The sequence below is a fragment of the Hemiscyllium ocellatum genome, chromosome 32 (assembly GCF_020745735.1).
Source record: "Hemiscyllium ocellatum isolate sHemOce1 chromosome 32, sHemOce1.pat.X.cur, whole genome shotgun sequence".
Taxonomy (NCBI): domain Eukaryota; kingdom Metazoa; phylum Chordata; class Chondrichthyes; order Orectolobiformes; family Hemiscylliidae; genus Hemiscyllium; species Hemiscyllium ocellatum.
Window position 1 is genome coordinate 10,821,695 of NC_083432.1, and position 21,870 is coordinate 10,843,564.

The window sequence follows — 21,870 nt, forward strand, 5'->3', positions numbered from 1 at the left end:
TGTTTACATAATTGACAAACAACAGTGGAACCAGTATTGATCCCTGCACAACACCACTGTTCAAAGACCTCCAGTTGAAAAAAAAAACAACCCTCCACCATCACCCTCTGTCTCCTACTATAAAGCCAATTTTGCATCCAATTAGCAAGCTCACCCTGAATTAGTTTACCACGTGGAACCCTATCAAAGGCTTTACTAAAGTCCAAGTAAACAACATCTACCACTCTGCTCTCATCAATCTTTTTGGTTACTTCCTCAAAGAAACTCAATCAAGTATGTGAGATAAGATTTCTCTCACTCGAAACCATGCCTAATTTTCCTTGCCTCTCCAATTACATATAAATCCTATCTTTCAGAATCACCTTCTACAACTTGGTGACCATCAATGTCAGAGACTACAGTTCCAAGGCTTCTCTTTACAATCTTTCTTAAAGAAAAGCACAACTTGAGCCACATTGATCCAAATATTTGAGTGATTACCATAATTAAAGATTTAATAACATAGAAGTATCTACAGTGTAAGTATCTTTTCTTATCTTACTTCAGAGTAAATAGTCTTTTTAAATAATTGCTGGATGACTCACTCATTGACAATTATAAAAGAATTCTGTTTGAACCCAATACAGACTAGGGTCAGCCCTGATTTTCAGCTTTGTTTGTAATTTAAGGATAGAAATAAAAGATGCATTTGTACTTGGCAACAAGCATAAAATTAGTCTCAGAAATACGATAAAACAGCGAACAGGACTTTGAGTTGATGAGAGAGTGCTTTAATATTGATGCTGTGTGGGTTTCCTTAGAACATTGTCTTCAATTCACCCTTTTGTTACTTTTGGACCCAGGATTCTGCCCTTGAATTTTAAACTAAAGCAATGAGTTCATTAAGACTTCGCTTTTATTCAGAATAGGAAAATGACTTCCGCAGCCTGTACTGAAAGCTATGTTAAACATACAATTGGCAGTCAGAGAATGAACAATAATACAAAAAAGGCATTTTATAAATGATTCATTTCACATTCTAGCTGGCAAAGATATGAGACAGGAATCAGACATGCTACTCTCTAGCGTGCCAGCAGGTGGTGTTTACTACACTGTCATGAATTGTTTATTGATTTGGTCTCCGAAAGATGAAGAACAGAGAACAGGCTAGAGGTACAAATTCACAGTTTATCAGTCTACAATTCAACAAACAGGATTCTTATGATGGTACTGTAGTGTCTCTCTTTTGGATCAGAAGGCCCAAATTCAAATCCCACTTTTTATGAACAGCTTGATAAAAAAAAAATCTGCAATATACCATATAGCACATTACACACTTCTCAATAATTAACTTCATGAAAATAAATAGTTGTCGGAAGCAGAGAAGATGTCTTTGAATATCAACTAGAGAAACAGGAGCCTTTGCAAAATATAAACAATGCAAATTTGTACAAAGTTTCTCCCTCTCCTTCCGTGTACCAGGAGTTTAAAAAGGCATTTCTTGATATAGTGGATTGCCCATTCTGCTCAAGTTTGGGGAGAAATTTATTAATCAAAATTAAAGATGCACCATTTTGTAAACAGCAACAACAAAAATGGAAATATAACAGACTAGCAACTAAAGTAGGTTTATAAACTTGAATAAAGACTTCAATTGGTAAAGCAAGTTTTAATTAACTATGATAGTTATCAACCCTCACCACTGTTAACAGTTTTCCTCTATTTACACTGTATTCTTCATATGCACATACTAAACATGGACAGAGTAGGCCATACTTGAACCTGCTCTGGCATTCAATTAGATCATGACAAATCTGCTTGCTTTGAATTCCACATCTTCATTTGTTCTCAATAACTTTATCCTAACAAGAATCCATTGACTTGCATCTTAAAAATATTCAAATACCTCTCTTTCACCACCTTCTGAGGCAGAGAATTCTGAAGTCACACAGGACAGAAAATAATGATCTTGGTTCCAGGTGTTGCCATGAGAGGAAACACCCTTTCCATGTCCAGCTTGTCAAAATCTTACAGGTTATTATACAATTCAATTAAGTCACCTCTTACTTTTCTAAACTCCAATAAAAACAAGTCCAAGCTGTATAACCTATCCTCACAAGTCAACCTGGGATTCCAGGTGCCAGTCCAATAAACCTCCTCTGAATCATTTCTATTGCACTTACGTTCTCTTTAAATAAGGAGAACAAAATGGGACATGCCAGTGTGTTGTGATGCTGCAACTGAAATCCTTATATTTTCTAATCATCAATCAAACAGGCTTTCCACACATTGGTGTTTTAAAGCCCCTGCCGCTTACCCTGACAATCAGATCTAGTCCCATATTCATCCAGATGCCCTTTAAATGTTGTACCTGTCTCCACCACTTCCTCTGGCAACTCATTCCATACACACACACACCACACCTTGCGTGAAGACGTTGCCCCTTAGGCCCCTTTTAAAATTTCCCCTCTCAACTTAAACTTAGGCCCTCTAGTTCTGACCTCCCCCACCCTAGGGGGAAGACCTTGTCTATTTACCCTATCCATGCCCCTCATGATTTTATAAACCTCTATAAGGTCACCCCTCAGCCTCCGACTCTCCAGGGAAAACAGCCCCAGCCTATTCAGCCTCTCCATACAGTTCAAACTAACCAAATCTGCTAATAGTTAGTCTTTTATGTTTCACAACATCCTTCCAATAGGAGGGAGATGAGAATTGCACAAAATATTCCAAAAGTAGCCTCACCAATGTCCTCTACAGCTGCAACATGACCTTCCAATTCCTATATTCAATACTCTGACCAATAAAGGAAAGCATATTAAATGCCCCCTTAGCTATCTTGTTTACCTGCAACTCCACTTTCAAGGAAGTATGAACCCGCATTCCAAGGTCTCTTTGTTCAGCAACACTCCACAGGACCTTACCATTAAGTGTATAAGTCCTACCCTGACTTGCCTTTCCAAAATGCAGCACCTCACATTTAGCTAGATTAAATTCCAACTGCCACTCCTTGGCCCATTGATCCATCTAATCAAGATGCCATTGTGCTCTTGAGGTAACCTTCTCCACTGACCACTACACATCCAATTTTGGTGTCATCTGCAATCTTTCTAACTATACCTCCTACGTTCACATCCAAATCATTGAAATAAATGATGAAAAGCAGTTGAGCAGCACCGAATATTATGGCACTCCAGTGGTCACAGGCCTCTAGTCTGAAAGGCAACCTTCCACCACCACCCTCTGTCTTCTTTCTTTAAGCTAGTTCTGTATCCAAATAGCTAGTTCTCACTATATTACATGCAGTCTAGCTTGCTAACCAGTCTCCCATAGGGAACCTTGTTGGACACTTTACTGAAGTCCATATAGATTGTGTCCACCACTCTGCCTTCATCAGTCCTCTTCATTGCTTCAAAAAACTCAATTAAATTAGTAAGACGTGATTTCCCATGCACAGAGCCATGTTGACAATCCCTGACGTCAGGATTCCCTCCCACAACATGCCCGCGACAGATGTCAGACTCACCAGTGTGTGGTTCCCTGGCTTTTCCTTGCCACCTTTCTCAAATAGCGGCACAACATTAGCCAACCTTCAGTCTTCCAACACCTCACTTGTGACTTTCATTGATACAAATATCTCAGCAAGGGGCGCAGCAATTATTTCCCTAGCTTCCCACAGAGTTCTAGGATACACCTGATCAGGTCCTAGGAATTTATCCACCTTTATGTATTTTAAGACATCCAGCACCTCCTCCTCTGTAATATGAACATTTTTCAAATGTCACAGTCTATTTCTTCACACTGTATATCTTCTATATCCTTCTCCACCATAAACCACTGAGACAAAATACTAGTTTAGTATCTTCCCTATATCCTGAAGTTCCACAAGTAGGCTTACTTGCCTCTTTGAGAGGTCCAATTCTCTCTCGAGTTAACCTTTTGTTATTAATGAATTTATAGAAAACCTTTGGATTCTTCTTAACCCTATTTGCCAAAGATATCTCATGTCCCATTTCTGCCCTCTTGATTTCTCTCTTAAGTATACTCCAACGGCCTTTGTACTCTTCTAAGGATTCAATTTCAATTTCTCTACTCATCCAGCATTCTCAATACCTACCAGTTTTGTCTTTCACCTAAACAGGAATATACTGTCTCTGGACTCTCATCTCATTTTTGAAGGCATTCAATTTTCCAGCCGTTCCTTTATCTGCAAACATCTGCACCCAATTAACTTTTGAAAGTTCTTGCCTAATACTGTCAAAATTGACCTTCCCCCAATTTAGAACTTCAACTTTTAGATCTGGTCTATCTTTTTCCATCCCTATTTTAAAACTAATAGAAATATGGTAGCTGGCCCCATAATGATCCCTCACTGACACCTCAGTTACTTGTCCTGCCTTATTTCCCAAAGTTAAAAATCACACAACATCAGGTTATAGTTCAAAAGATTTATGTGCAAGTCGAGACTGTGTTGCTGGAAAAGCACAGCAGGTCTGGCAACATATGAGGAGCAGGAGAATCAACGTTTCAGGATGGAGCCCTTCATGCCTGAAACGCGATTCTCCTGCTCCTCGGATGCTGCCTGACTTGCTGTGCTGTTCCAGCAACACACACTTGACTCTGATCGCCAGCATCTGCAGACCTCACTTTCCCCCAGGTTTATTTGGAAGCACTGGCTTTCAGAGTGCTGCTCCTTCATCGGGTGGTTGTGCCCCCTGATCAAGGAATAGCACTCCGAAAGCTAGCGCTTCCAAATAAACTTGTTGGGCTATAACCTGCTGTTGTGTGATTTTTAATGTTATACAACCAGTACAACACTGGCACCCCAAATCATTATTTCCCAAGAGTAGGTCAAGTTTTGCAGCTTCTCTAGGTAGGTACATCCATGTACTAAATTAGAAAATTTTCTTGTACACACCGAACAAATTCCTCTCCATCTAACCCATAACATTATGGCAGTCCCAGTCTATGTTTAGAAAGTTAAAATCTCCTACCATAATCACCCTATTATTCTTACAGATAACCAAGACCTCCTTACAAATTTGTTTCTCAATTTCCCACTGACTATTGGGGAAGGTGGGGGGGTCTAAAGTACAGTCCCAATGAGTTGATTATCCCTTTCTTATTTCTCAGTTCTACCCAAATAACTTCCCTGGATGTATTTCCAGGAATATCCTCCCTAAATACAGCAGTAATGCTACCCCTTATCTAAAACACCACTCGCAATCCTCTCTTGCCCCCCTTTCTATCCTTCTGATAGCATTTCTATCCTGGAACATTTCTCTGCCAGTCCTGTCCATCCTTGAGCCATGTCTCTGTAATTGCTATGATATCCCAGTCCCATGTTCCTAACTATGCTGAGTTCATCTGCCTTCCCTATTAAGCCTCTTCCATTGAAATAAATGCAGTTTATCATCCTGCCTTGTTCTCTGCTTTGTTCCTGACTGTTTGCCTCGATCCTTTTCCCAATTGCACCAGCCTAAGATTGATCTTTTTCCTCACTATCTCCCTGGGTCTCACCCCTGTACCTTACAAGTTTAAATCCTCCCGAGCAAATCTGCCTACCAGTATATTAGTCCTCTTTCAATTCAGGTGCAGCCTGTCCTTCTTATATAGGGCACTTCAACCTCAGAAGAGCTTCTAATAATCCAAAAATGTAAACCTTTCTCCCCTACACTAGCTATGCATTCATCTGCTCTATCCTCCTATTCCTATTCTCACTAGCTCGTAGCACCGGGAGTAATCCAAATATTGCTACCCTCCAAGACCTCCTTGTTAAATTCTAACTTACTATATTATCCCTTCAGAATTCCATCCTTTTCTCTTCCTATGTCATTAGTTCCAATATGCACAATGACCTCCTGCTGATCCCTCTTCCCTTTGAGAACATTCTGCACTCTCTCAGAGATATCTTGATTCTGACACCAGTTAGGTAACACACCAATCTAATTTCTTGCTGCTGGCCACACAAAGATCTGTCTGTGCTTCTGAATAGAGAGTCCCCTAACTACCCTCCCCTGTTACATTTGAGTAGTCTCGGTACCAGAAATTTGGCTGTTCATGGGACATTCCCCTGACAGTCCATTGCTCCTGACATTTTCCAAAGCAGCATACTTGCTTGAGATGGGGATATCCACAGGAGACTCCTATACTACTTGCTTCCCTCTCCTAACTTTCCTGGAAGTAACCCATCTACCTGACTGTATCTGAGGTTTCTGTCCCTCCCTCTAACTGCTATCCATCACACTTGCAGCTCCTGTAAATTCCTCATTGGACCAGCAGTTGGAGGCAACCGATCCATGCGATCTGATAGGATTCACAACTAAAGACACTTCCTGCAGATATAATCATCAGTAACATAGAAACTCTCCCTCATCTCCCACATCCAACAGGAAGTACTCTGCTAAAAGCCATCTTTGCACCTTAGCAAACTACAGACCCAGAAAGTAATACCGGCTAACTGCTCTAAAAAACACAGCTCCAGGCTAACTTAGTACCTATCTTTTATATTTTTAAACTTTAATCAAAAAAGTATCTACTTTATTCACAGATTTACAGCAAGGTTATACTTAAAATCTATGTACTTAGCTTCTCCCGTGCTATGAGCTCTCCCACACAGATTACCCCAAGGTCAGCTGTGAATTGTACTTTTGTTAATTTTTCCTAGATGCACTCCAATGCCCAGAGATACTTTAACTCAAACAGAAAAGGCAATAGCTGTGCAGATAGGTTTCTTTCTCTGACCACGTGGTCTCTATTTTTGTCTGCCTTCCTCCATTTTAAAGTGCCGTTGTTTTCTCCCCTAAAGTTCCAAAACACTGCAACGGCTTATAAAACAGTAATTCCTACTCCTCAAATTCAAGGAAATCACCTCCAAAACCTAAAATACTTCAAAAATGAGCAGCTCTTAGCCACAATTTCTTCTTGTCCTCTATTTTGGAAAGCCCATGAGTCTCTGAAAGTTGTTCTCTATCATTTGGCTCAGTAAATGTTACTGAGAAATTGTGTGCAAATTGCACATAATTAGACAACAAATCTGTTGTAAGATATCAAAAGCCACTAAATTCTAGAGGGTGAAATAAGATTAAGCCTTTTTTTATTAACTTATTAAAGGTATACAAGGTAGAATTTCTGTATATAACTGTGAGATTTGTATGTGTTTAACTGTCACACTGCGCATGAGGAATTACAGTTCCTGTAAAAATGGGAGATGAGTGAAATTTCATTCAATCAACAAAATAGGAGGTATAATGTATACAATGCTTTTTAAAATGTGAAATCTGTAGAAAGATGCAGGAAAGATTTACAAGAGTTACTTCATGGATGATAGCCTTCACTTATAAGGATAGATTGGAGATACGGAGCTTCTTTTCCTGGATGATATTTGAGAGAAAGATTTCAAATATATGTTCAAAATCATGAGGTGATAATCAGAGTAGCTATGAGAGAAACTGCTGTCCTGGGCTGAAGGGTCAAGAACTAATGGATACAGATTTAAAGTGACACAAGGTTATCACTGCTGCCTCACAGCGCCAGGGACCCGGGTTTGATTTCCGCCTCAGGAAACTGTCTGTGTGGAGTTTGCACATTCTCCCCGCGTCTGCGTGGGTTTCCTCCAGGTGCTCCGGTTTCCTCCCACAGTCCAAAATGTGCAGGTTAGGTGAATTGGCCATGCTAAATTGCCCACAGTGTTAGGTGCATCATTCGGGGGAAATGGGTCTGGGTGGGTTGCTCTTCGGAGGGTCGGTTTGTACTTGTTGGGCCGAAGGGCCTGTTTCTACACTGCAGGGAATCTAATCTAAACAAAGTTCCGCCAAAGGAGTTTAAGTAATCTCTAATTACGATAACTGCAGAACAAATGAGGGACACAAAATCTCCTCTCTCACAAAACCTATTCTACTCAATGAGCGTACCTGTGCAAATAACTTTAACTATTCAATTAGAGAAACTACTGCAAGTGTTTGATTTGATTTCAAGAGTTAACCTCTTCATTTCAGCAAGAAAGAACTGTAACATCAAGGTGAAATTTATTGGTACCTATTCCTGATATTTATTTGTCTTATCCATATTTCTTTAACCTTGTATCTGTAGCAACTCTCTCTTTATTCTTTATTCTCTGCAAGACTTCAATTGGCCATTATTTAATTTGTTTAAACCAAATCTTAATGCTGGTCAGCTTCAATTTGAATCCTCACAAATGAAAGGCTCAATTAGCTGTTGACATCGTGGCTATGAATAGATGCCAACTACTGATGTTTTCCTATCCCTCAGAACAATTTTTACTTATGAATTCCTCAAGGGTTTAACCCACCTCATAGAACATAGAAGGATACAGCGCAGTACAGGCTCTTCGGCCCTCGATGTTGCGCCGACCGAATCCTACCTAACCTATACTAGCCCAATAACTTCCAAATGCCTATCCAATGCCCGCTTAAATGACCATAAAGAAGGAGAGTTCACCACTGATACGGGCAGGGCATTCCATGAACTCACAACCCGCTGTGTGAAGAATCTACCCCTAACATCTGTCCTATACCTACCACCCCTTAATTTAAAGCTATGTCCCCTAGTAACACCTGACTCCATTAGCGGTAAAAGGTTCTTAGTATCTACCCTATCTAAACCCCTAATCATCTTATACACTTCTATCAGATCTCCCCTAAACCTTCTCTTCTCCAATGAGAACAGCCCCAAGTGCCTCAGCCTTTCCTCATAAGATTTTCCTACCATTCCAGGCAACATCCTGGTAAACCTCCTCTGCACTCGTTCTAAAGCTTCCACATCCTTCCTATAGTATGGCGACCAAAACTGCACACAATACTCCAGATGAGGCCTCACCAGAGTCTTATACAACTGCAACATGACCTCAGGACTCCAGAACTCAATTCCTCTGCCAATAAAGCCCAGTACACCATATGCCTTCCTCACAGCACTATTTACCTGGGTGGCAACTTTCAGAGATCTGTGTACATAGACACCAAGATCCCACACTACCAAGTAGCCTACCATTAGCCCAGTAATCCATCATCTTGTTATTCCTACCAAAGTGAACGACTTCGCACTTAGCTACATTGAATTCCATTTGCCACATTTCCGCCCAGCTCTGCAACTTATCTATATCCCGCTGTAACCTACCACTTCCTTCCTCACTATCCACAACTCCACTGACTTTTGTGTCATCCGCAAACTTGCTTACCCAGCTTTCAAGTCCTTCCTCTAGATCATTTATAAAGATAACAAAAAGCAATGGTCCCAAAACAGATCCTTGTGGTACACCGCTAGTAACTGCGCTCCAAGATGAACATAATCCATCAACTACTACCCTCTGTCTCCTTCCAGCCAGCCAATTCCTAATCCAAACCTCTATGTATCCTCAATGCCATACCTCCGAAGTTTTAGCATTAGCCTACCATGGGGAACCTTATCGAACGCCTTACTAAAATCCATATACACAACATCTACTGCTTTACCCTCGTCCACTTCCTTAGTCACCTTCTCAAAGAACTCAATAAGGTTTGTGAGGCACGACCTGCCCTTCACAAAACCATGCTGGCTATCCCTGATCACGTTATTCCTACCCAGATGTTCATAAATCTTATCCCTTACCATTCTCTCTAAGACTTTGCCCACCACTGAAGTCAGACTCACTGGCCTATAGTTACTAGGGCTATCCCTACTCCCTTTCTTGAACAATGGGACCACATTCGCTATCCTCCAGTCCTCTGGTACTATTCCCGTAGACAATGACGACATAAAAATCCAGGCCAATGGCTCTGCTATCTCCTCCCTAGCTTCCCATAGGATCCTGGGGTAAATGCCATCAGGCCCAGGAGACTTATCTATATTCATCCTTTCCAATATTCCCAAAACCTCCTCCCTGCATATTTCCAGGGCATCCATTCTAATTATTTGTGATTCCATATTCACATCAGCAACAGTGTCCTGTTCCTGAGTGAATACTGATGAAAAGTACTGATTTAATGTCTCAGTACCTCCTTTCACTTCAGTCCCTCAACCATACCGCCTTGCTCTTCCTCTCCCATGCTAGTCATGTGAACCACCTTCTGTTGTCCCACCTCATCCTTGGAATACTGTCCAATGTCTCTTTGCCTTCTTTCTGAGTTTTAAAGACAATTTTTCATTGTGCACTACATCCTAAATCTTTTATTAATGCTCACTATCTGATTGTCCTCTGCCAAAAACCTTGAGATAATTTAGTTACTCTGTGGTCATTCATTAGCATTATTGGTATGTAGTTTCTCATTGCTAATATCCCAAAAGATTTTTGTTTTACTTTGCAAATCTGGCTAGTTGGCTTAGAGTTACCCAGCTCTGTATGGCTGGGAGATCATTGATGAAGTGATTTCAGTAAGATGCTTCTCATGGATATGGTTCAGTTGCTCTAAGATGATAAGTCACTGATGTTTAATAATGCAAGCAAAAAAAACAGGTCAGTTTAAATTTACTTTATTTCACTGCTCCTAATTAAAACAGCATTTCATAGTTAAACTTTACGTGTACTGTACTTCAGATAATTAGATGCTGGTCTGACATTATAGAGCGATTAATTTCTGAACTATAAATGTCTTCAAGCATTTCATGGAAGTTATTTAAAAAAATAAAATTTGTTCTGTTTCTATTTTTAAATAAAGTGCATCATCAAAATATTTTAAATTAGGCCATCTATAACTGAAAAATTATCAAATCCAAAGAGTAAAAGCAGCCATTCTCCGAGTTCTTTTAAAATATAATACACAGATATGATAATGAATTCCTCGTTTGTTTACAAGAATAACTTGCATTTTCTGTAGAGCCTTTAACTTAATAAGCATCTCAAGGCATTTCACAAGCGTTAGAAGAAGCAGATTTTGGTGTAGAGATATAGAACATAGAACATAGAAGGATACAGCGCAGTACAGGCCCTTCGGCCCTCGATGTTGCGCCGACCGAATCCTACCTAACCTATACTAGCCCAATAACTTCCAAATGCCTATCCAATGCCCGCTTAAATGACCATAAAGAAGGAGAGTTCACCACTGATACGGGCAGGGCATTCCATGAACTCACAACCCGCTGTGTGAAGAATCTACCCCTAACATCTGTCCTATACCTACCACCCCTTAATTTAAAGCTATGTCCCCTAGTAACACCTGACTCCATTAGCGGTAAAAGGTTCTTAGTATCTACCCTATCTAAACCCCTAATCATCTTATACACTTCTATCAGATCTCCCCTAAACCTTCTCTTCTCCAATGAGAACAGCCCCAAGTGCCTCAGCCTTTCCTCATAAGATTCCAGGCAACATCCTGGTAAACCTCCTCTGCACTCGTTCTAAAGCTTCCACATCCTTCCTATAGTATGGCGACCAAAACTGCACACAATACTCCAGATGAGGCCGCACCAGAGTCTTATACAACTGCAACATGACCTCAGGACTCCGGAACTCAATTCCTCTGCCAATAAAGCCCAGTACACCATATGCCTTCCTCACAGCACTATTTACCTGGGTGGCAACTTTCAGAGATCTGTGTACATAGACACCAAGATCCCTCTGCTCATCCACACTACCAAGTAGCCTACCATTAGCCCAGTAATCCATCATCTTGTTATTCCTACCAAAGTGAACGACTTCGCACTTAGCTACATTGAATTCCATTTGCCACATTTCCGCCCAGCTCTGCAACTTATCTATATCCCGCTGTAACCTACCACTTCCTTCCTCACTATCCACAACTCCACCGACTTTTGTGTCATCCGCAAACTTGCTTACCCAGCTTTCAAGTCCTTCCTCTAGATCATTTATAAAGATAACAAAAAGCAATGGTCCCAAAACAGATCCTTGTGGTACACCGCTAGTAACTGCACTCCAAGATGAACATAATCCATCAACTACTACCCTCTGTCTCCTTCCAGCCAGCCAATTCCTAATCCAAACCTCTAATGTATCCTCAATGCCATACCTCCGAAGTTTTAGCATTAGCCTACCATGGGGAACCTTATCGAACGCCTTACTAAAATCCATATACACAACATCTACTACTTTACCCTCATCCACTTCCTTGGTCACCTTCTCAAAGAACTCAATAAGGTTTGTGAGGCACGACCTGCCCTTCACAAAACCATGCTGGCTATCCCTGATCACGTTATTCCTACCCAGATGTTCATAAATCTTATCCCTTACCATTCTCTCTAAGACTTTGCCCACCACTGAAGTCAGACTCACTGGCCTATAGTTGCTAGGGCTATCCCTACTCCCTTTCTTGAACAATGGGACCACATTCGCTATCCTCCAGTCCTCTGGTACTATTCCTGTTGACAACGATGACATAAAAATCCAGGCCAATGGCTCTGCTATCTCCTCCCTAGCTTCCCATAGGATCCTGGGGTAAATGCCATCAGGCCCAGGAGACTTATCTATATTCATCCTTTCCAATATTCCCAAAACCTCTTCCCTGCATATTTCCAGGGCATCCATTCTAATTATTTGTGATTCCATATTCACATCAGCAACAGTGTCCTGTTCCTGAGTGAATACTGATGAAAAGTACTGATTTAATGTCTCTCCAATCTCCTCCGCCTCCACACACAACTTCCCACTACTATCCTTGACTGGACCGATACCTACCCTAGTCATCCTTTTATTCTTGACATACCTATAGAAAGCCTTTGGGTTTTCCCTAATCCTACCAGCTAAAGACTTTTCATGTCCCCTTCTCGCTTCTCTTAGCTCCCTCTTTAGCTCCTTCCTGGCTACCTTATAACTCTCAATCGCCCCTACTGAACCTTCACGCCTCATCTTTACATATGCCGCCTTCTTCCCTTTCACAAGGGACTCCAATTCCTTACTAAACCACGGCTGCCTCACAAGGCCCTTTACACCATGCCTGACTGGTACATACCTATCGAGGACACGCAGTAGCTGCTCCTTGAACACTCCCCACATCTCATTAGTGTTCTTCTCTTGAAGCCTGTTTTTCCAATCCACACATCCTAAGTCATGCCTCACTGCATCATAATTTCCCTGCCCCCAGCTATAGCTCTTGCCCTGCGGCACACGATTATCCCTCTCCATCACTAAAGTAAAAGTCACCGAGTTGTGGTCACTGTCCCCGAAGTGCTCACCTACCTCCAAGTCCAACACCTGGCCTGGTTCATTACCTAGAACCAAATCCAATATAGCCTCCCCTCTTGTTGGCCTGTCGACATATTGTGTCAGGAAACCCTCCTGCACACATTGTACAAACACCGACCCATCTAATGAACTCGAGCTATAGCTCTCCCAGTCAATATCTGGGAAGTTAAAGTCCCCCATAACAACCACCCTGCTACCTTCACTCTTTTCCTGAATCATCCTCGCAATATTATCCTCTACTTCTCTAGGACTATTAGGAGGCCTGTAGAAAACACCTAACAGGGTGACCTCACCTTTCCTATTTCTAACCTCAGCCCAAACTACCTCAGATGGCAAGTCCTCTTCCATCGTCCATTCCACTGCTGTGATACTGTCTTTGACAAGTAATGCCACGCCTCCCCCTTTTTTACCCCCATGTCTGATCCTACTAAAACATTTGAACCCTGGAACGTGCAACAGCCATTCTTGTCCCTGTTCTACCCACGTCTCTGTAATGGCCACAACATCGAAGTCCCAGGTACCAACCCACGCTGCAAGTTCACCTACCTTATTCCTTATACTTCTGGCATTGAAGTATACACACTTCAATCCACCTTTCTGGTTACAGTCACCCTCCTTAGAGATCGCTGCATTATTCCTAACCTCCCTACACTCAAGGTCCTGTACCCTAAAGCTACAGTCCTGGTTCCCATGCCCCCGCGGAGTTAGTTTAAACCCTCCCAAAGAGCACTAGCAAACCTCCCCCCAAGGATACTGGTGCCCCTCAGGTTCAAGTGTAGACCATCCTTTTTATAGAGGTCCCACCTTCCCCAGAAAGGACCCCAGTTATCCAGAAACCGGAATCCCTCCCTCCTGCACCATCCCTGTAGCCACGCATTTAACTGCTCTCTCTCCCTGTTCCTCGACTCTCTATCACGTGGCACGGGTAACAAACCAGAGACTACAACTCTGTTTGTTCTAACTCTGAGCTTCCAACCTAGCTCCCTGAAAGCCTGCCTTACATCCTCACCCTTCTTCCTACCTATATCGTTGGTGCCAACGTGGACCACGATCTGGGGCTGCTCCCCCTCCCCCTTAAGGACCCGGAAAACACGATCAGCGACATCACGTACCCTTGCACCTGGGAGGCAACATACCAAACGTGAGTCCCTGTCGCCCCCACAAAACCGTCTGTCTGTACCCCTCACTATCGAGTCCCCAAGAACAATTGCTCTACCTTTCTCCACCCTACCCTTCTGAGCAACGGGGCCAGGCTCCGTGCCAGAGGCCTGAACCTCGTTGCTTGCCCCTGGTAAGTCATCCCCCCCACAAGTATCCAAAACGGTATACTTGTTCTTGAGGGGAATGACCGCAGGGGGTCCCTGCACTGGCTTCCTCCTCCCACTCCCCCTCACTGTCACCCATCTATCTTGAACTTTCGGAGTAACTACTTGCCTATAGCTCCGATCTATGACCTCCTCTGCCTCCCGAATGATCCGCAGTTAATCCAACTCCAGCTCCAGTTCCCTAACACGGGTTTGGAGGAGCTAAAGGGACAAGTAACAAAATGCTGGGTCAAAAAGCATCTTACAGGAGTAACGTGAAGTAGAGAGGCAGAGGCAGATATGACAGGGTCTGGAATACTCTTGAATTTAAGATGTTCATAGAAATGTGCAAAATAGGAGCAACAGTAGGCCATTAACCCCTTTGGGCCTGTTGCCCTATTCAATATGGTCATGACTGATCATGAAACTGTTGCTATTTTGTCTCTATATGCTTTGATTCCTTTAGCCCCAAGAACTATATCTAATATCTTCTTGAAAACATTTAATTAAATTCATGAAAGGTGGGGAAGGAAAGGAAGGAAGTGGGCTAATAGAAATGTTCCTTCAGAGTTGCTGTGTCAAAATCATGGGACTCCATCCCTAGCAATGCTTTAGATCTACTGACACCACATGGATTGCAACAGTTCAAGATGTCAGCCCATCCTCATCTTCTCAAGGACAACTAGATGTGAGCAACAAACACTGACCCAGCCCATGGCACACTCACTCTATGGACGCCTAAAAACTAGTGCTAGAAAGAGAGGATATCACAAGAGATCAAATATAGAACTACTTTGGTCAGATTATAAAGCAATAAAGGAAGCAATTTATTGGTCACTGCATTCCACAGTCCAATTACTTACAAGAAAACGGTCTAGAGGATTAAATTTGTAAGGAAATTCCAGAGAAATATAATAATTAAAAATAAATTATAATGAGGACCTTCAATTATTCTGAAATGGACAAGGATAGTAGTAACATAAAGGACTGAGAAGACAGAAATTACTAACTAGAGTGTCTTCAGGAGAATTTTCTCCAAATGTATGTTTCCATGCCATTGAGAAAAGTAACATTAGTGGAGCTGATTCATGGAAGGGGGGTGGGACAAATAGACCAAGCATGAATCAGGAACACTTAGAACGTAGTGATTAGTGTGTCATAAGGTTGAGTTGGCTATATAACAGAACATAAAAACAGTTCAGAACAGTTTTTTTTATTGATTCATGGGATGTGAGCATCACTAAGAATTGTGACAATCTGTGGGATTTACATACATCCACAGTGCTATAAACTTTAATGGTGTTAAGTTTCTTGAGTATTGTAAGAGCAGCATACATTCATGTAAGTAGAAAATACTCTACTATATTCTGACTTGCGCTTTGTAAATAGTGAACAGCATTTGGGGAGTCAGGTGGGGAATTAAATGCCACAGAATTCTTTGTGTCTGACCTGATTCTGACACAGTATTTGGCTGGTCCAGTACAATTGCTGGTCATTGGAAAAACTCGGATGTTGAAAATGGGGGCACTCAGTATTGGCATATTGCTACTATGACATTACATTATGCCAGGGAAGATATTCAGTTCTCTGGTTGTGAGAAAGCTAACTTTGAAAAGAATGGATATGGTCCAGATAAACTGAAATCCAAGATTATCATACAAAACTGCAGCTGAACGATGCCTTTAAAAGAGGAGGGAGATGGGGTATTGTGAAGGTACTTTCCCACAGTGGGGAAAGATGTAACACAAATGCAGAGACCCACCCCCCCACACCTTGACAAAAATGAAGCAGAGGAATTGGGCATACAAAGTCTATAATGGTGGATATCACAAATTGAGACTCAGATACAGTCTAAAAAGTTCACAGAAGTATTTTAAAAAACTAAGAGAAGCAACGAAACAGTATGTGAAGATATAGGTGCCTTACATAAAATCTTCTATAACTATACGAATAACAAGTGGGACTCAATGGGATTTACACATGGAGGCAGGGCTGAGTATAGCTGAAGAGACAATTACAAGTACATGCTTTAGCAAGGATGAAGATGCTTCCCAAGTCTTGGTAAAAGAGTTAGTATTTCAGACTCTTGATGAGTTTAAAATTTATAAAGGAAAAGGTAATAGATAACTTGATCATACTTCAAACAGATAAGTCACCAGAATTGGATGCGATGCATTCAATATTGAAGCAAGAGTAGAAATTGCAGAGGAATTAGGCATAATTTTCCAATCCTCCTTGGATACAGTAGTGGTGCCAGAGGACTGGAAAATTGCAAATGTCATTTATCCCTTGCTCTCAAATGGATGCAAGGCCAATATCAGCAATTCTAGGGCAGTCAGTTTAACCTCAGTGGTGCAGAAGCTTTTAGAATGATAACTGGCCAAAATTAATTGTCAATTGACAAATATGAGTAAATTAGCTAGCACTGATTTGTTCAGGGCAAATCGTCTTGAACAAACTTGAGTTTTTTAAAAAATGAAATAATGTAAGGGTTAGAAAAGGGTAATGAAGTTGACGTGATGTATGTGTTCCTCAAAATGCCATGGAATAAAAGGGACAATAGCAACATAGTTACAAAATTAGCCGAGTGACAGGAAACAATTAAAATTTATAGTGGGGGTTCCTCCTCAGTGTAAGGACACCTGACCTTCTTGATTTGCAGACTTAGATGTTAAAGTCACAATTTCAAAATTAGCAAATGATACAAAGAAGTATTGTGAACCATGAGGAGAGTAATGTCAACTTTCAAAAGAACACAGGCAAGTGGTGAAATGGGTGGAGAAATGTTAAATGAAAATTAATGCAGAGAAGTGACAAATTATGCATTTTCGTAGGAAGAATGGGGAGAAACAGTATAAAGGGCTTATTAAATGATGCAAGAACAGAGGGGCATAAATAACTGAATGTGGCAGGGCAGGTTGACAGCACAGTTTAGAAAAATCATATGCAAAAACTATAAAAGGAAGGAACAAAAATAAACTGCTGAAGAAACTCAACAGGTCTGGCAGCATCGTTGGTAAGAAAAGACTATTAATTTAGGGTGTAGGTTTGCTCGCTAAGCTGTAGGCTTGATATCCAGATGTTTCATTACCTGGCTAGATAACATCATCAGTGGCGACCTCCAATTGAAGCGAAGCTGTTGTCTCCTCCTTTCTATTTATATCTTTCTCCTGGATGGGGTTCCTGGGGTTTGCGGTGATGTCATTTCCTGTTCGTTTTCTGAGGAGTTGATAGATGGCAACTAGATCTATATGTTTGTCTATGGCGTTGTGGTTGGAGTGCCAGGCCTCTAGGAATTCTCTGGCATGTCTTTGCTTAGCCTGTCCCAGGATAGATGCGTTGTCCCAGTCGAAATGGTGTTTTTTTTTCATCTGTGTGTAGGGCTACGAGGGAGAGAGGGTCGTGTGTTTTTGTGGCTAGCTGGTGTTCGTATATCCTGGTGGCTAACTTTCTTCCTGTTTGTCCTATGTAGTGTTTGTGGCAATCCTTGCATGGAATTTTGTAGATGATGTTGGTTTTGTCCATGGGTTGTACTGGGTCTTTTAAGTTTGTTAGTTTTTGTTCGAGAGTGTTGGTGGGTTTGTGTGCTACGAGGAGTCCGAGGGGTCTTAGTAGTCTGGCTGTCATTTCTGAAACTTTTTTAATGCATGGTAAGGTGGTTAGGGTTTCTGGCTGTGTTTGGTCTGTTTGTCGTGGTTTGTTCTTGAGGAATCTGCACGCTGTATTTTTTGAGTATCCGTTCTTCTTGAATACGTTGGAAAGGTGGTTCTCCTCTGTTTTCCGAAGTTCGTCTTTGCTGCAGTGTGTGGTGGCTCGTTGGAATAGTGTTCTGATACAGCTTTGTTCGTGTGTGTTGGGATGGTTGCTGGTGTAGTTAAGTATTTGGTCAGTGTTTGTCGGTTTTCTGTATACGCAGGTTTGTAGTTCTCCGTTGTCCTTTCTTTCGACTGTGACGTCCAGGAATGCGAGTTTGTTGTCGGTTTCTTCCTCCTTGGTGAACTTTATGCCTGTGAGGATGTTGTTGATGATGTTAAATGTCTCTTCTATCTTGTTTCATTTTGTGATGACAAACCAAAAATCTGGGTCTGCTACGTAGATGACACCTTTGTCCTCACAAAACAAAACAAGATAGAAGAGACATTTAACAGATAAGGGGTCTTATCTCAGTCCCAATCCTCGGACTCAGCACTGCCTTCTTGACCTGCAAGCTTCTTCACTTGCAATCTTCTTCCCGACCTCTCCGCCCCCACCCTCTCTCCGGCCTATCACCCTTACCTTAACCTCCTTCCACCTATCGCATTCCCAATGCCCCTCCCCCAAGTCCCTCCTCCCTACCTTTTATCTTAGCTTGCTTGGCACACCTTCCTCATTCCTGAAGAAAGGCTTATGCCCAAAATGTCGATTCTCCTGCTCCTTGGATGCTGCCTGACCTGTTGTGCTTTTCCAGCACTACACTCTCCACTCTGATCTCCAGCATCTGCAGTGCTCACTTTTGCCTAGCCGCTCAAAGCACAGTCATCAATTCTCACACACTGCTAGGACCATTATCACACTATATTGTTTCCATTCAATACATGCCACCATTTTCTCCTACTCTTAGCTCTTCATTGTCACTTTTTCAGCTTTTCTTCTATCCTTGCCTCCATAGTTTCCTTATTTACCTACCCCTCTCGTGTGTGTCTCTCTCTCTCTCTGTGGGTTCCATCTCCACCTATCCACTCACCTCTCCTCTCACTTCTCCAGCACCAGCCCTCCACCCTCCCCAGGCTTTGGCTTCAGCATTAATGCTACATTTTTCCGAGCTGTTAACAGTTCTGATGAAGGGCCACGGCATTGAAACATTAAATATGCTTTCTCCCCCACAGATGCTGCCAGACCTGCTGAGTTAGCAAGTTTTGAGAAGATTTGTAGCTCAGGTTGAGGTTCTGGATGTACGTTTGCTCGCTGAGCTGGAAGGTTCTTTTCTGACGTTTCGTCACCATACTAGTAATGTCATCAGTGAGCCTCTGGTGAAGGACTGGTGGTATGGCCCACTTTTTACTTATGTGTTTAGGTTTCCTTGAGTTGGTGATGCCATTTCTTGTGGTGATATGATTTCCTGTTCTTTTTCTCAGGGGTGGGTCATAAATGGGATCCAAGTCAATATGTTTGTAGATAGAGGTCCGTTTGGCATGCCATGCTTCTAGGAATCGCTACTGTAGGACAAGCCAAACAGAGACATGCACGAGCATTCCTAAAAGCATTGTACTCCAACTCAAACTCCATCAACAAACACATTGACTTGGCTCCCATTTACCACACCCCTGAGAAAAAGAACAGTGAATGACATCACCACAGGAAATAGCATCACCATCCCAAGGAAACCTAAACACGTAAATAAAAAGCAGGCCATACACCAGATCTTCACCAGAGACTCACTGATGATGTTATCTAGTATGATGATGAAACATCTGAAAATGAACCTTCCAGCTCAGAGAGCAAACTTAATCCAGACCTGCTGAGTTTCTCCAGCAATTTCTGTTTTCGTTTCAGATCTCCAGTATCTGCAGTCCTTTGTCTTGTTTTATGAAAGAAAGGAAATTTGTCAATCAAGTATGGAACGCTGGTTTAGCCTCAACTCGAGTGCCACCTCCAAACCTGATACCACACTTTAGGAAGGCTGCAAACAAAATAGAAAAGCTGCAGAACAGATTCACAAAAGCGGTTTTGGGGATGTGAAACTTAGTTATAGACTAGAGAAGTTGGACAGTTTTCTTTGGAAAAGGAAGGTTGAAAAGAGATTTGACGGAGGTATTCCAAACCATGAGGATTCTGAATAGAGTATTTGGGGGCAACTATTCTCATTGGTGGAGGCATTGAGAATTAGAGGACCACAATCTTCTGGGAAAAAGAAGCAATGTTGACATAAGAAAGAAAACAGTTTTAAACAGCAAGTTGTTTAAGATCTAAAATACGCTCTCTCAGGGTATGTTTTGAAGACGGATTTAATTGTAGCATGTAAAAGAGAATTGGATAATGATCTCAAAAGCAAAATATTTCAGGACTATGCAGGAAAGATAAAGGATTCTCATTGTTTTGATTTGCTTTTGCATAAAGCTGGCATGGACAATACAGGTTGAATGTCCTCTTTCCATACTGCATTTTTAGGGTGGGAATTCCTTTTTCATGGTACAATGTTGGAACAATGAAAATTGTTCACGTTCAGAAGGCCAGTATTAAAAATAGCATAAATATCTTGGAATTGTGGAGTTTCAGGAAATTACAGAGAAAGGAGAGGAAGGATCTGAAAACAAAGATGAGAATTTTAAATATTAAATTTTAAATGAGCGTTGCATATTGGATTCATGAGCATGATATTGCACATCTTGTCAACAAAACAAGGTTTACACACAATAGTGGCCATGTAGTTCTGTTACTGAGTGGCTGACAAGACCAGTAGAATCGTGTACAAACATAAAGCATTGCCTTCATTAATGGAAAAAATCATTTCCAAAACAAATCCCATCACTTAAAGCATCCATGTTTAGAATGGATTTATTGAGCAAACAATATAATGTAAATGCTGATAGAAAATTGCCAGTTATGGCATTGTAAGTGCTCTGTCAATTTCAGGCAGAAACAACAAGTTTGAACACAATTAAAGTGCACTGAAAGCAGAAATAAATACCATTCAGCAAATCACACATTTTACATTCAATTACCTTTTGTTTATCTAAATTCTTCTAATACCCTGTAAATAGTATGCGCTACGGCTTTTACTGTACATTGGCTGCTGTTTAAATAAAACTGCTGGCTGAAATGCGCTTCGAAGTAACTGGACAGTAATTCTGTACACAAAACATTCTTGTTACACAGTAGAATACTGCAATGTCACCACTACGTTATACTAACCATCACCGAAATCGGACACACTGTATTTCCATGAGTGTGCCCACGCAGAGCTGTGGAGAATAAACTTGAATAAATGCTGTGAGATTTTTAAATGTTTTTTGAGAAACAAGTTCCACCAGTGGAATTAGATTTTTATTTAATATTAGAGTAACTTAGATGATGAAACAAGGAAGAATATGGTGCACCTCTTCCAAACTGAAGAATTATTCTGTAGTCTGATGTATCATAAAACCTTGCAGATGTGCTATTTTATATGGAAGATACTCATGCAAGGTGATCAATAGATTTTTAGGACCACCAATTGGCATGAAATATAGAGAAAACTGTAAGAGAGCAAAAGAAAATTGTAACCTGAATTCACCTTCGTTAAAAAGATTGTCAGCAAAGATTTCACTCTAGACTAACAAGCAATAAATGCTATACGATTTTAAAATTGTTTTTGAGAAATTGCTCGGCAAATAGCATCTAACAGTTCTCAAACTTATTCAAAATCTGAGCTGACAACTATTCAAAGCCAATATAAAATGAAAAATAAACTTCCAACATTACAATGAGTTAAGATTC

General features: G+C 41.3%; 1 protein-coding gene across 5 annotated transcripts in view; it reads right to left on the reverse strand.

Moving 5' to 3' along the window:
* The window catches only part of LOC132830691 (protein TANC2), a 996,151-nt gene that overhangs the window by 192,341 nt on the left and 781,940 nt on the right, over positions 1 to 21,870 (reverse strand). The window lies entirely within an intron of this gene.